The 13,729-nt window shown below is 41.4% G+C and overlaps 2 long non-coding RNA genes across 5 annotated transcripts in view; one reads left to right on the top strand and one right to left on the bottom strand.

The window, feature by feature from the left end:
* Positions 1 to 9,090, top strand: part of LOC123279874 (uncharacterized) — a 37,079-nt gene extending 27,989 nt beyond the window's left edge. The window contains exons 1-4 of one of the 3 annotated variants that reach the window (XR_006518252.2): positions 4,874 to 5,088; positions 7,114 to 7,238; positions 8,235 to 8,299; positions 8,808 to 9,090. This is a non-coding gene — a long non-coding RNA (uncharacterized lncRNA). Of the gene's footprint in view, positions 1 to 4,873; positions 5,089 to 7,113; positions 7,239 to 8,234; positions 8,300 to 8,807 lie in introns of those variants that run through there. The other 2 variants (XR_006518246.2, XR_006518245.2) reach the window with 2 other exon arrangements.
* Positions 309 to 13,729, bottom strand: part of LOC106843438 (uncharacterized) — a 73,323-nt gene continuing 59,902 nt past the window's right edge. The window contains exon 4 of one of the 2 annotated variants that reach the window (XR_006518255.2): positions 309 to 1,498. This is a non-coding gene — a long non-coding RNA (uncharacterized lncRNA). The remainder of the gene's footprint in view (positions 1,499 to 13,729) is intronic. The other variant, XR_001401203.3, reaches the window with a different exon arrangement.

Here is a 13,729-nt window from a genome sequence, read left to right as displayed (position 1 = left end):
CAATAATAATAATGATAATAATAATAATTATAAACTCCAACTTCAGGGTTAATTTGAGGATCAAATGAGAAGATTGGGAAGCACTTAGAAGAGTTCAAACATTATCCTAATGAGACATTTTATTTCTATTAGATTTTTTTTTGAAAATATAGTTTCATTTCTATTAGAAATGAAAATGAAACAAGAATTAAATTAAACCTCCACCGAATTTCACTTGCAGGAAATAACAAAAGAATCATCCAAAAGAAAACAAAAGCGAAATAACATTAACAAAAACCGAAATAAACACATTGGAAAACACTAAAATTCTAGAACAGATAGAACTCAACTTTTTAATAAGCTAAAAATATGAAAATACCTGTAAATTAATGACAAACAAAACATGCTTTACATATAAAATGAGAATTCAATAAAATATAAAAGATTTTTGAATAAAAGTGAATATCAAAAGTAAGTATACTAATTTACTTATAAACTTTATTAAAATGATCATTTTTTTCTTAAAAAGAACATAGAAACAAACTTGTGTCTCCTGGAAATTATTGGAGTTCCTGCATACCTAAACAAGATATCATGATGTGTTGTCATTTTTGTTCCATACCACTACTTTTTAAACTGGGGAATGAAATTGTAATTGTCTACAGAAATACCTTTTTAAAAACACTTTTTAATGGGAAAAATGTCAAAAGTATAGCAAAATATAAGAGGGTCCTATTTTTCTGATACCCTGTTTCAATTAAGCTGTCTGGATGTGCCTGGTCCTGCTCCACCCACTGCATCCTTGCTGGGGTGGGGGCTCCGTAGAAAGCTCTTCCTGGCTGGTCTGGGGGATGTCCGGCCTCCTTTCCAGTGGAGAATAGGACTCTCAGTATTGAGCGAGCAGAGGACTTGGTACAGATATTTTTTGTTTGTAACATGTTAAGATATTGTTAGAATTGACTGGGGTCATTTCATTCTGGCATTATGCACTGTCTTTGCCATAACAAGTGGAGAAGAAAGAAGATTCTGGTCATCTTGGAAACAGTCCTTCAGAAAGTCGGAGGTCTCCTTGGTGGAAACAGTCAGACTCCCTTTTTCCTAACAGTGTCTATTTCTCCTGTACTTGCCTCTCAATCTTGGTGTACTCCATTTCGGACCAGTACTCACCTTCCTCCTTTCACACGCTGGTCTGAACTTCTCTCAGAACTACACTCAGCTCCTGTGTATCGCTTTCCTACCCTACCTGCTCATGAAGGAAAATCAGGGATCGTGGAGGCTCTGGCCTAACACATTGCCATCAGGGAGAAACAATATTGGACTATGTCTTAGTCAGTTCAGGCTGTCGTAACAAAATACCATAGACTGGGGGGCTAAAACAACAGACACTTATTTCTCACAGTTCTGGGGGCTGGAAGTCCAGGATCAGGGTACCAGCACGGTCAGTTTCTGGTGAGACTTCTCTTCCTGGCTCGTCAGCAGCTGCCATCTTGCTGTGTGCTCACAGGATCTATTCTTTATGCTTGTGCAGGGAGAGAGAGAGCAAAAAAGAGAGAGCGAGCGAGCTCTGGTGTCTCTTCTTAAGGACACTAATCCTATCATATCAGGGCCCCACTCTTATGAAGTCTTTTAACCTGAAGTACCTCTTATAGGCCCTATCTCCAAATACAGTGTCACTGAGAGTTAGGGCTTCAATATATGAATTGGGGGTAGGGCAGAAGGGAGGGGCACACAACTCAGTCCGTAGCAGACTACGAGAAAACTCTAAAGCTGGTCTCAGAAACAAGTGTTCTGAGATTTGATTTAATCCAATATGAATTACTTTTACTTTCATCAGTATGAATTTACTTTACTCTTTCTTGCATCTGTAGGGTCTTTCTCACTAAAACGGGATGGGGATAGGCAATACTCTCTTTTCAAAATGCAGTAGTATTTTAGAAATAGAATTACTTTCAAATTCAGAGAAAGCTACCCACCAAACTATGAATAGTGATTACTTCCCAGGTGGAATTGATGGAAAGAGGTGTGTATGAGAGGAGGGACGATAATTCCAGTGTTCCTTATTCTGTATACTTTATATTATGAGTTTTTTATTTTACGAGACTGGACACGTATTCCTTTGCAACTGGAAGAAAAATAAAGTATAAATATGGAAAAATAAACTGAACCAGAAAGCTGAAATTTAAGGATATTTGTTGTAGATATCAAGGCTAAGGGGGAAATAAATGTTGCCAGCTTCTCAGCATACTGTTTAAGTAACTCTCATTGTGACTCCTAAATTTTCCTACTTGTTTTTCCCTTTTATCTTCTTTGTGTGATTTTAAAGCTGGAAAGAGATTCCTCAAGAATTTTACTAAGCTTTTAATTATTAATAAACAAAAGTTGGAAATTCTTATAAATAAGCTTGCCTTATTATTTTCATTGTTCCTTTGTATATCCCTTCAAATCTAAACTAAACTAAATCTAATCTAAACTTGTATCTTTTTAGAGAATCTGTAAAACATAAGACTATTGCCATGTTTTTTAGAAGACCTGTTTAACATGATATTTTAGGTCTTGTTGCTAGTTCACATTATTCCAAGTCATGTAAGCATGACATGAAAATGACTAATGTGGAGGGGTAGGTTGGTAATAATTCATCTGGTTCATCCATGGAACTCCCATCAGGTGACCCTCTCTGTCACCATGGGATAACTCATTTTTCCATGGGGTAACTCATTTTTCCTGGCTGGGCAGCTATCAGTTTCCATATCTGTAACATGGGGACTGTGAAGATTCAGGAAAATTTGTCCTCAGTAGTATGTATGTACTTGAAAAGTTTCCTCTGCTCAAAAGAGCCCTACACAGAATAGGCATTCAATAAATATTCAGTAAGTAAATTAAACTGGTAAAATTATCAACCAAAATCACAGGCATATGACACCTTTAGGAATCAAACTTCTAAAAATCATAGCAGTTCAAAGATACTAATTCAGAAAGCCACACTTATTCTGAATTGTTCTTTTTTCACTGGATTTAAAGATCGGGAAGATGGAAACTAACTCTTAGACTTTCATAGTGGAAGAAAAAGAACCAGGAACATCTTGAAAGGCACCAAATCCAGTAACTACCTTTTTAATTGAATCAACCAGCTTGGGAGTTGTTTGTATGACTTAATTTCTTTTAATATTCTGCAGTTAGATACTGAATGAACAAAATCCAGCCTCTCCTCAGAGTGAAATAGATTGCTCCTACCCCAGGAACTCAGCCTACTTTCTCCCAGTGTATTTTTAGACTACACAGGAAACACTCAAGACTAAGGAAGTTGGAATGTGGCTGACCTTTTACCTGTAATGATATCGGCAACGCTGACATTTGCCACCAGTGACATGGGAAAGGAGCTGACGGGAACTCTTTGCTAGACAACTGAATGGCTTCTTTTCACGTCTCTCTCTGCTGTTTTACGACATCCTATCACTACTACAGACATCGTTGATTCTAAAACAGGGCACAGCACACTTCATATTTATAATCTACTCCTTCTAATAGAAATCTTAAGAATGCTATCATAGTTTTGTTATCCTTGAGTGAAGATCCCAACAGACTGATGAAATGGCAGTCTAGCAAGATGATCCCTAGGGTATACGGCTAGACCATTCTCTGTGCATCAACGCAAGGCGTCCCTGGGCGTGGTTTCTTATTAGGGTAGCCTGAGTAAAACGTCTAAATCATTCAAATGTCTGGTCACGTAACAAAAAGCAATTTACGAACATTTTGGTCATTAATGGGTAACAGTGCAGCATAATTATGCGTTGAAAGTCTTTCACACTCAGCCATTAAATAACTGTTGGATAACTTTGGACCCAGTTCAGAGAAAATCTTATATAATACTTGCTTCCTTCATAATTGTAAACCAACAGTAGATGACATCATTTTCCTTTCCTCTTATTTAATTATATGAATCAGAATCAGGCTTTTAATTCATACCAGATAATAAGCATCCAAAGACACTTACAGACATTTTGCATATATTAACTAAAAAAAACATACATTTATTCTATTATCTTAAAATTCCCCTGACAGTGTTCTGGGGTAACATTCGCTAAGTCCTGCTGAGGACACTTCCCAACTGCTTGTCTGCCTCCCCAGTGCCACTACACTAGCGGTCCAAACTGTTATCATTGCTCACCAAATTATTGCCACTGCCCAGTAACTGACCCTCATCTCACCCTCCTATAATGCCTTCTGCGTTCCACCAGAGAGCACTTCCTGAAACACTTGTCTGATACTGCCTCTCCCCAACTTAAAATCCTTCAATAGATTCCCTTTGCTCTAAAATAGACTGCTGACTCTTGAAGATGGTCTAAAAATGATTGGTCCCCTCCTGCCTTCTCCCGCCTTATGTCTCACCCTATGATCAAACCATGGTGGGTTCTCACTTTCTGGAGCATTCACAAATGAAAATTTACATTCGGGTAGCAGCTAGCATTTGTAATTATAGAGAGATGGCTACTTTTATATTTTTATAAGGAAAAAGCCATCTTTATCAAGCTTATCAATCTCTAACCAATCAATCATTTTGGTGAAAGGGACATGAATGTGGCAAACAGACATGATATTTTAAGCAACTAGATGATTTTAAAATATAACAGCTAAAATTTTTTGAGTCTTTAATATGTGCCAGACATATCCATGTGCTTCCTATATGTTAAATCTCATCTAACTCTCCCACTAGCCCTTTGAGGTAGGTAACAGACCATCACCGTTCCAGAAATGAGATAACTGAGTGCTGGGATTGGATTTGCTCACTCGATTTCCATTCATTGTCATTGGAGAGGTTGCAAAGACAAAAACTACATTTCCCAGATTGCTTTGCAGCTAGGTTCTGGAAGTAAATTGGCTCCCAAAAGGTGAATACATACAAGTGAGACATGGAGATATATAAGGCAGAAGTGAGGCAGAGACCATTTTCCCATCCCTTCTTGACTATTTCTGCTGGCAAGCAAGTTAAGGCTCCTTGGTACCATGTTCCAGGGTCCATTCTATACACACCTCAGCGTCCAGAGACTGTGGCAGCAATAGCAGCAGCAGCAAGTTCTTGGTCCTGGCAGAGTTCTGCTGCTGACCTCAAAGGTAGGAGCTCAGTGAGCCAATTTTGTAAAGTTTTGTGGTTTCCTGGATGACTTTGGGACAACCTAGAACCTGCTTCTTCAACTCTTCTAATACTTTTTGTAAGTGCCTAATCCCCCGTGTTAAATCCTTTCCTGTTTAAAATACTTAAATTTGTTTCCTTTTCCTTGTATTGAATCTGACAGTGTGCAAAAGCATGTATTCATTAGACTACAGCTGAAGCTGCTGAAACAAAGACACCCAAAAAAATAGAGTGGCTTAAATTAGACTGAAGTTTATTTTTCTTCCATGTGGCAGTCCAGAAGAGAGTGATAGCACACAGATGGAGTGGGTCTATTGTCATCACTATGCAGCTTTTCTCTTTGGCTGAAGGAAGCTCCAGTTTTGGGCTATTTCTCAGCCAGTGGGAAGAGTGGTAGGTGGAGAGAGAGTAAATGCCCAATGATTTTCAAACACATACAAAACTCCCTTTCACATACCACTGGCTAGAAATAAGTCACATAGCAACACCTACTCACAAAGGAGGCTGAGGGAATATAGTCACTAAGTAGGCAACCATGTGCCCTGCTAATATTGGGGGTGGGAGGTGCTGGATATTTTATTATAAAAAGAAAGAAAGGTAGAGGGGAAATTATTGGTCTCTGCCATGTCTCTCCCTCTGCCCCATATCCATGCACACCCTTCTTCCTGCAAATAGACCACACTCACCCCTATCCCTAAGTAGGATTCTAATCTATTGGTTTCCATGTGAAAGAAACAATAGCCAAAGATCTCTCTGGTCACAGCTCTTGAACCAAATCTCCTTTTTCACTTACTGGCCTCTCTGCTCAGCCCTTCCCTCTCCTTCAATTTAATATTGAGCACCTTTAGTGGTAGCCATCTGAGACAGTTGAGAAGACAATGTCTTTAATCCAATCTCTGTTGACTTCCATTGTCTGGCCAAGGAGAACACTTAACGGCAGGCTCAAGAGAAAAACCTCCACCATCAAATTTATCTACTGCTGTTTGGGGATACAAACAGACTTTCCAACCCTGCATGGCCCAAACTTTTAAGCTCTGAGTCATATTAGATTACAAACCATAAGTGAGAAAAGCCCCCTTATTGAAGCTATTTTCCTTCCTATCTCTGCTTTCTGGCTAATAATTTAAACTTCCCTTTCCTCTTATAATGCAGTATTAACAGTATGAGGACTAGCCAACACATACCTACATTCTGAGTTGCTCTCCTTGAGTTAATGTCAGTAGGCACATGGCCTGTCTTCCAACTTACGGTAGGTAACTGTTTTAGCAAATGATATGCCACAGAATAGCACATGTTACCAATGTTCCTAGCTCGAATACTGTGCCCATGTCACCCTCTGCCCGTTGCTATCCAATGCCACAAAATTTAGCTTTCTGTTATGGTAAAACCCCACTTCTGGTACCGATTTTTGCACTAATTAGGGTACATGCTAAGGTCTTTAAAAAAAAAAGATCCCTTGGGGGTCGGCCTGGTGGCGCAGTGGTTAAGTTCGCAGGTTCCACTTTGGCAGCCCGGGGCTCACCGGTTCAGATCCCAGGTGCGGACACAGCTCCTCTTGGCAAGCCATGCTGTGGTAGGCGTCCCACATACAAAGTAGAGGAAGATGGGCACAGATGTTAGCTCATGGCCAGTCTTCCTCAGCAAAAAGAGGAGGATTGGCAGCAGATGTTAACTCAAGGCTAATCTTCCTCAAAAAAAAAAAAGATCCCCCAAAATACAATGTCTTCATAACAAAGAAGTTTGTTTCTCTTTCCCCCTAACAGTGATGAGGCAAGGAGAGAGACTCTGCTATCCATATGTGACTTCCATCTCTGGACTCCAGCCCCTTAGCTTTTCTAGTGTTATCATTTCCCAGCCAGCAGAAATTGCTTTTTAAAAGAAATATCCAGAAGGTGCTACACCACTTCTGGTGACTTCCCATTGGCAAGAACTTAGTTTTGTAGCTACAAAGGATGCTGTGAAATATTATCTCTGGCTGAGTAGCTGTGTGCTTTGCTCATACTCAGGAATCCTGTTACCAGAAGCAGCAGAGGAAAAGGGACCCTAGGAGATCATCAGCTGGAAGACTGCAGGATTACAGCTGCCTCAGTCCGGATCCCAACGGCACAACTACTTCCAAAACTGTCTCCCGGTATCTATAAAGAATCTTAAGGCTCTTATTGCTACTCTTGACTCTGATGGTACATATTCTCCAGAAAAAGAAAGTCGTGATGCTTTTTCTCTCATCTTGTTTTAACTTACTTAATCATGCATTTATTCATTTATTCTAGCAGCCGTCATTTATAGAATATCTACCGTGTGCCAGACATTTAGTTAGCAGTAGAAACACAAAGACAGAGTCATCTGGAATTTTTATTCGAGAATTTCTATTTATTTAGATTATTTATTTAGAAAATTCATGATTCTCTTCTGAATATACCAGACAACAAAAAATTTTCTTAAAAATAATCAACTCAAGGGAAACACAGAAGACAAAGAGTTTTATTTTTCACTTTCCTCAATTTTCTATTACTTACTTCAATTAACCTAACTAAAAATTATAATTTAGTGTAAAATTAATCATTTAAGGTACAAAATTCTTGGCCATAAGGACCAGTTTCAACTCAATTACACCCACACACTCTTACTAATCAATGGCTAAATTGATACCAGCTTCCCATCATGAAAATGAAACTGCCATACACAAAAGACTTTTTTTTCCTCCACCGAGGGCCCCTCAATTTGGGATCCTTTTTCTTGTGACTCTAAGCTGACATCAAAATATTCCCCCGAAAGAAGCCAGACACAAATGAGTATGTACTGTTTCATTCCATGTGGACCTAAAGTAGAAAACCAGAAGAAAGCTAATCTATGCTGTGGGAGTGAGGCTAGAGGTAATCCTCGCTGCAGGGCAGGCAGGATGCCCTGGAATGCTGCCAATGTTCTGTTTCTGCATCAGGGTGCTGATCACACAGGTGTGTTCAGTGTGGAAATCCCACTCTGTACTGAACATTTGGGCAGCAGTTTTTCACTGGGCGTATAATTTAGAAGGCATCTAGAGAGCCTTATGGGGTACTAAGCACTGTACCGGCCACTGTGAAGTTTTCCAACAACATATAGTATGTGCGCCTTTCCATTTCCCATCAAGGTGAGGCAGCTAAGATGCGGAGAGAAGAAATGGGGAGTCAGGAGCTCCAGCCCTGTGTGTCCAGGGTAAGTACAGGCTGAGATTCTTCTCCGAGCCCCCGTTTTCCGAGCTCTATCTGAACTCTAAGCTCTCTGCTTTGTAATTCTCTCCTGGTGAAATAGTCACAGTTGCCGTTTTCCTCTTTTGATCTAAACCAGCTTTTTCTGACACTCAGAATATCAAATTAGGTAAACACTCAAAAAATGATTATATCCTAACACATCTACATCCATACACATCTTCCCATTGAAGCTGTGTTCCTTTCCCAAAGGCAGGACTGTAAGGCTGGAAAACCCTGGGCCCAGCCACCCCATGACTCCTGGTTTATGGTCAATGTTTGCTGCATGGTCTTAGAAAAAACCTTCATTTTTCTGGACCACAGTTTGTCATCTGTAGGTCAAGGGGGCTGGACTGGACAATCCCTCAAAATCCTTTTGGGTCTAAGGTTTTGTTTCTGAGTTAACTTGTTCAAAACTAAGAAGCAGCAGAAACAAAATCTGGTGTAGTGACTCAGGGTCCGTTTTCTTCCTACAGGTACGTATGTAAAAAGGCAACCTAAATTCAGATTTAAAGCTTCTTGTTGCCCAGGATGTGCTGGACGCAGACATCAAGCATGGGAGGTAGATATCCTCCCTGCTTTTCAGATGAGGAAACTGCCCATCAGAAAGTCAAGCGACGCCCCGTGCACGCCTGGTTGGTGCCGAAGGCAGGATGGAAAGCCTGGTCCTGCTGACTCCAGGACCTTCCTCTCCCCACAGGGGCTTGTAACATGCCCCAAAATCAACAAATAAGCCAAAAATAAATCCAATCTCAAAGCAAAAATAGTCTTTCTTTTTCTAGTTTCCTCCAGTTGTGAAAGAAAAACAAGACTTGGGAGTTCCATTTATAAGGATAAAATTTCCTGTGATTTGTGAAAATGGTAAAAGTATATACAGCTGTATAAGGTCTCACCGTGGCACCTGAGTCCGGCATGTTTCCTTACTTGATATACACGTCTTCCTTTGTCCTGCACTTCACATTTGATCTACAAGACGTAAATTCTTCGAGGGATAAAAGACTTGGTGAGCACAGAATCAAAAACCAATAAAGGGATTTTTTTGTTTTTTTTTTAAATGTTCTTGCTAACATAGAAAGGCTTACAGGTAGACCACTCAACCTAACATGATGCCCTGTGAGGTGTCGGGTATAAGGTGAGCAAGTGGGCTCTGTGAAAACAACTCCAAGATGCAGAGGAAAAGAACTCTGGAGTGAGGTGCTGTGAACAACGCTCTTAGCGAACAGAATTATTTTTGATGTTGTTTCCACCTGGCTGATGATTGTTTTAGAGCAAGTCTCCTGTCACGGCCTGGCATTGGATCTGCAGAATTCCTTAACAGACACTGGGCCGGCAGGCAGGAAGACATCACACGCCCGGCGAAGATACAAAACGTCCGGGGCATTGCCATGACTCTCAAGGTGTTGTTTAGAGTTCATGTGAGTACTTCTAAAAATACGATGGGATGGCCTTTCTGAGCTTGTTTCCTTTAGATGCTAGACCATCATCAATCAACAGACGAGAAACAGCTATTAGAAGATAAGTTTGAGAAAAATGTACAATATTTAATCAGTCCTTACTGTGTGGTTTTTCTGTGCTGAATCTCCCATTCAACATTCAGCCCCAAATTCTACCCTAAACTGAACCCTGAGGTTTTGGGTTAACACGATATATAATAGGACAATTGTCTAAATCAGGCATTCTAAGCTAGCCTGCCTATTTGTTTTTTTCTGCAGCTGTAAGTGTACAAGGATGTTCCCATTAAAGCTGTGTTCTCATCTAGCCTCTCCCCATGCACCGCCCCTCTGCACCATGGTGACCTTACTGAGGGCCAAGGATAACATCTCTTGGAAACCGCTCATGTCCCATAGCACTTTATAGTGTTCCATGTATCATTCGTGAAACATATTTTTAGATTCTCTTATGCCAGAGGCCAAGAGTTACAGATACAGCATTAAACATGTTGGACATCGTCCTGTCCCCACAGAACTGACTGCCAAAAATGAATATGGCCAGGAACCCTGGGGTCCCAAATGGGAGAGAAAGAAAGGGTCCTGTGGAAGCTCTTCAGGGGGCCAGTGAAGGCTTTCTAGAAGAAGTTCCATCCAGGCTGAGACTTGAAGGGCAAGGAGGAATTCTCCAAGTGTAGGGGGGAGGGGAGCAATGGGTGGGGAGGGGGAGAAGAGGAGAAACAGAACATCTCTGGCAGAGGAGACCGCGGAGGCCCAGCCGAGCCCCAAGGAGCTGACACAAGCTTTCAGCATGACCCGAATGCCCATTTGCTGGTGACAGTCTTTGCTAAAATTTAATTATGTTGATAGTAAATGTTCTGAGGCACACTGAGCTGAGCTAGCCTCTGCCTGCAGATTCCCCAGTCACTGTCCCACCCCCAGGACTGCTCTCCCATCCACAGGAACCGAATTCTACTCAACACTCTTTATCGCTCATCAGCATATGTGGTTGGCATTTTTATTTGGGGTCCCTGTGGGGAGAGGAGGCGGACAGAGGGAGTCTCTACTGTCCGCTCGTCTCCAGGCTTGCATTTGGGGAGTTCTCACCAGGCAGTGGGCAGTCTGGTATGTGTGGTAAACAGTAACAGCAAACCCTGAGCCAGTGCTGTCGTAAGCCTTTTACATATATTCATGAATTTTTTTCTTTTAACTCTTGCAACCTCGCTTGAGGTACTATATACTATTATCCCTCTTCTACAGATGAGGAAACTGAAGCCCAGGGAGGGTGAGTAACTTGCCAAAGGTCACACAGCCAGTAACTGAGGAGCAGCATTTGAACTCAGACAGCACAGCTCCAGCCTGAGCTCTGAGGCCCCTCCCTCTATGCCTCACTACCCTAGAATGACAATGAGCACACCAAGCCTCTCTTTCCTCCCAGAGTTTTCATTGTACTGGGGAAGGTGGACGTGGACACCCACCCAGAGAACAGGGGCTATACTAGAAATAGGAATCACATGACCACAACTCAAAAAACAAGCTCCAGGAGCCATAGTCCACAACATGTACACAGAACAGAATATATTCTCCGTAAGAGAAATGGCTACCACTTATTGAGTGCCCCCACTAAGAGCCATACAAGGGAGACAGCATCTCCTCATCTGATGTAAGAGGAAAGGGAGGCTAACGTAAGTTGGGTAACCAGGTCTAGCTGGTGAAGACAGAGTTCTTTCCCTATTCACTGTGGCCTCCTTCAAACACAGTGCAGTGTCCTTCCTCCTAAAAGTTGGAATCCACTTCAGGTAACTTCTCTTTGAGGTGGAGAGCAAGGGGAGTGTTTTTGTTCAGGCAGCGATGAGAATCGCTTCCCAATTCTGCAACAGGAAGCTGGTACAGAAACACCAAAACATCATGTTCACAGTAGCCTGACTGCTTAGAGAGACCTCTAGCTTCAGACTACTCCATCTGAGGCTGACAGGACCGTGAGGTAGAAGAGTGCCATGTTGGATTTCTAGATCCTACTTGGCCAGAGAAGGTGTTTGAAGAGCGTTGCAAATCAGAAGGAGGAAAAAGAAGAAGAAAGAGAGGGGAAGGGAGGGGAGGGAAAGAAGAGGGATGGATCAAGTATCCTAGCACAATTAAACCTTTAATCCTTCCATCAAGATCTTCCTCCAACAGCAAAGGTTGCCTAACCTACGCTGGTCAGTCCAACCTCTGCCTTGGCTGCAAAGTGTCCTGAAAAAGAGAACTACGGAGCAAGAGTTTATATGCAAGATTTCAGGAGAGGAAAGTAGAGCTCCTCCCTGCAGTGCAAATACATTGCTTCAAAGAATAGGGAAAAGATGACAATTATAACTTTGTTTTTAAACATATGCTACAATTTTATAATAACAGCTTCTTTGCTTCCTCCTCCAATCTCTCAGCCATGTGGAATGACAACAACTGTGCTAAACATCCACAGTCACAGAACCTGAGATCAGTTTATACTCATTTTTACTGATTGTTGGGGACAGAAAGGGGGCAGGCATTAGACTCTCCAATGAGGGGAAAAAAGAAGAGAACGTGGACGCAAATGAAACTAACCCAGTACTTGGGTACCAGTAATAGCAATGATTCAAATAAGAACATATCAAAGGAAGGGATGTGTGGCTGAGTCAAAAATGTAGTGACTTGCGTAAAAAACAAAGGGAAGTGAATCTTGTCCCTCCCAGCCAATGAGTGCAGACAGCATGCATGCCTGGAGCATGATAACCGCCTGCTCTCCCCCCCGGGGCTGCTTGGGGATTAGGTAAATATAAACGTCTTCAAATAACCCAAGATGTGAGAAATTGAAAGCATAACAAGCTGGAGTAGTCATCAGATGATATATTTAGGAGAGCTTGTTTTGCAAGCTAGAATTACAGAACAGCAAGATGCAGTCAATTAAAAGTACTTAAGGACGCATTTCTATGATTGGGAGGGAGGTGCATTCTATGACAAAGAATCAGCAGAGACCACCATTGTCCAAAGATCAGGTGACAATTTTAACAAACTGGCTCATTCACCATCACCCCAACAGCTAATTTCTACATCAAGAGTAGTTCAAGATTTCAACAAAAGGAAGTGGTTTACAACAGAACTACCAAGAACCCAGAAGTATTTAATGGAAAAAAATCCCTACACAGGAAAAGCTTTTTCTGTATACCATTTAGGCTACACGTGTTTTTCAAGTGAGGGGTCCTAGCAGGTAGGGTAGGATCTTTAAAAACAGACACTGCCACAAAATCCCTAGACCCACAGAATTCTGTGTGGCCTTGAGGACTGTTGAGTCCCTTATCTCTCTGGAGCCTCATCATTACCTATTTAGGTCGAGCAAGAATTATGCTCACTTCACACATGACGAAACTGAGGCTCAGGAAGGTTAATTATACTAATATGGTCACGCAACTAATAAGAGTAGGACTGAGACCGGAAACCAGAGCCTGTGGTTTTTTCTAGGCCACATGTATCTCAAAAAGTAAATTCTGAGCTCAAAGATCTTCAAGAATTGAAATGATTTCAACTTTCTTGACTTGCTCCATCAAACTTCTCTCCTAAACTTCCTTGACTCTTAGTTACCATGGTTTCATTTGCCTCTTCTGAGACACTGCTCACTTCTTCGCAGCTGAAAGGGGTCCCAACATCAACGTGGAGCTTTCCTGAAGACTCCGCACACACTGCCTCTCCTTTTCAGTCTAGAATAATGATTACATCACCTTCCATGTTCTTTCAGGTTTTGCTGTTTAATCCTTCTTCTCTATTTGACTTGTCTTACCCATAAGATGTATGCTTTTGGGTGAAAGAACCACACATGGGTTCCCTTTTATGAGCCACCTGCCTTACCCTTGCAATGCCAGGCACTATGCTCAACACTCAGAAGATGTTCGCTAAATACAAATCGAATTGCAAAGAATTAGGTAGTCTCTGACTGGGTCTATTCTTCCATGATAAATTGC

This window comes from Equus asinus, chromosome 22, assembly GCF_041296235.1.
Source record: "Equus asinus isolate D_3611 breed Donkey chromosome 22, EquAss-T2T_v2, whole genome shotgun sequence".
NCBI classification, from domain to species: Eukaryota; Metazoa; Chordata; class Mammalia; order Perissodactyla; family Equidae; genus Equus; species Equus asinus.
This window is presented reverse-complemented; position numbering and strand designations above follow the sequence as displayed.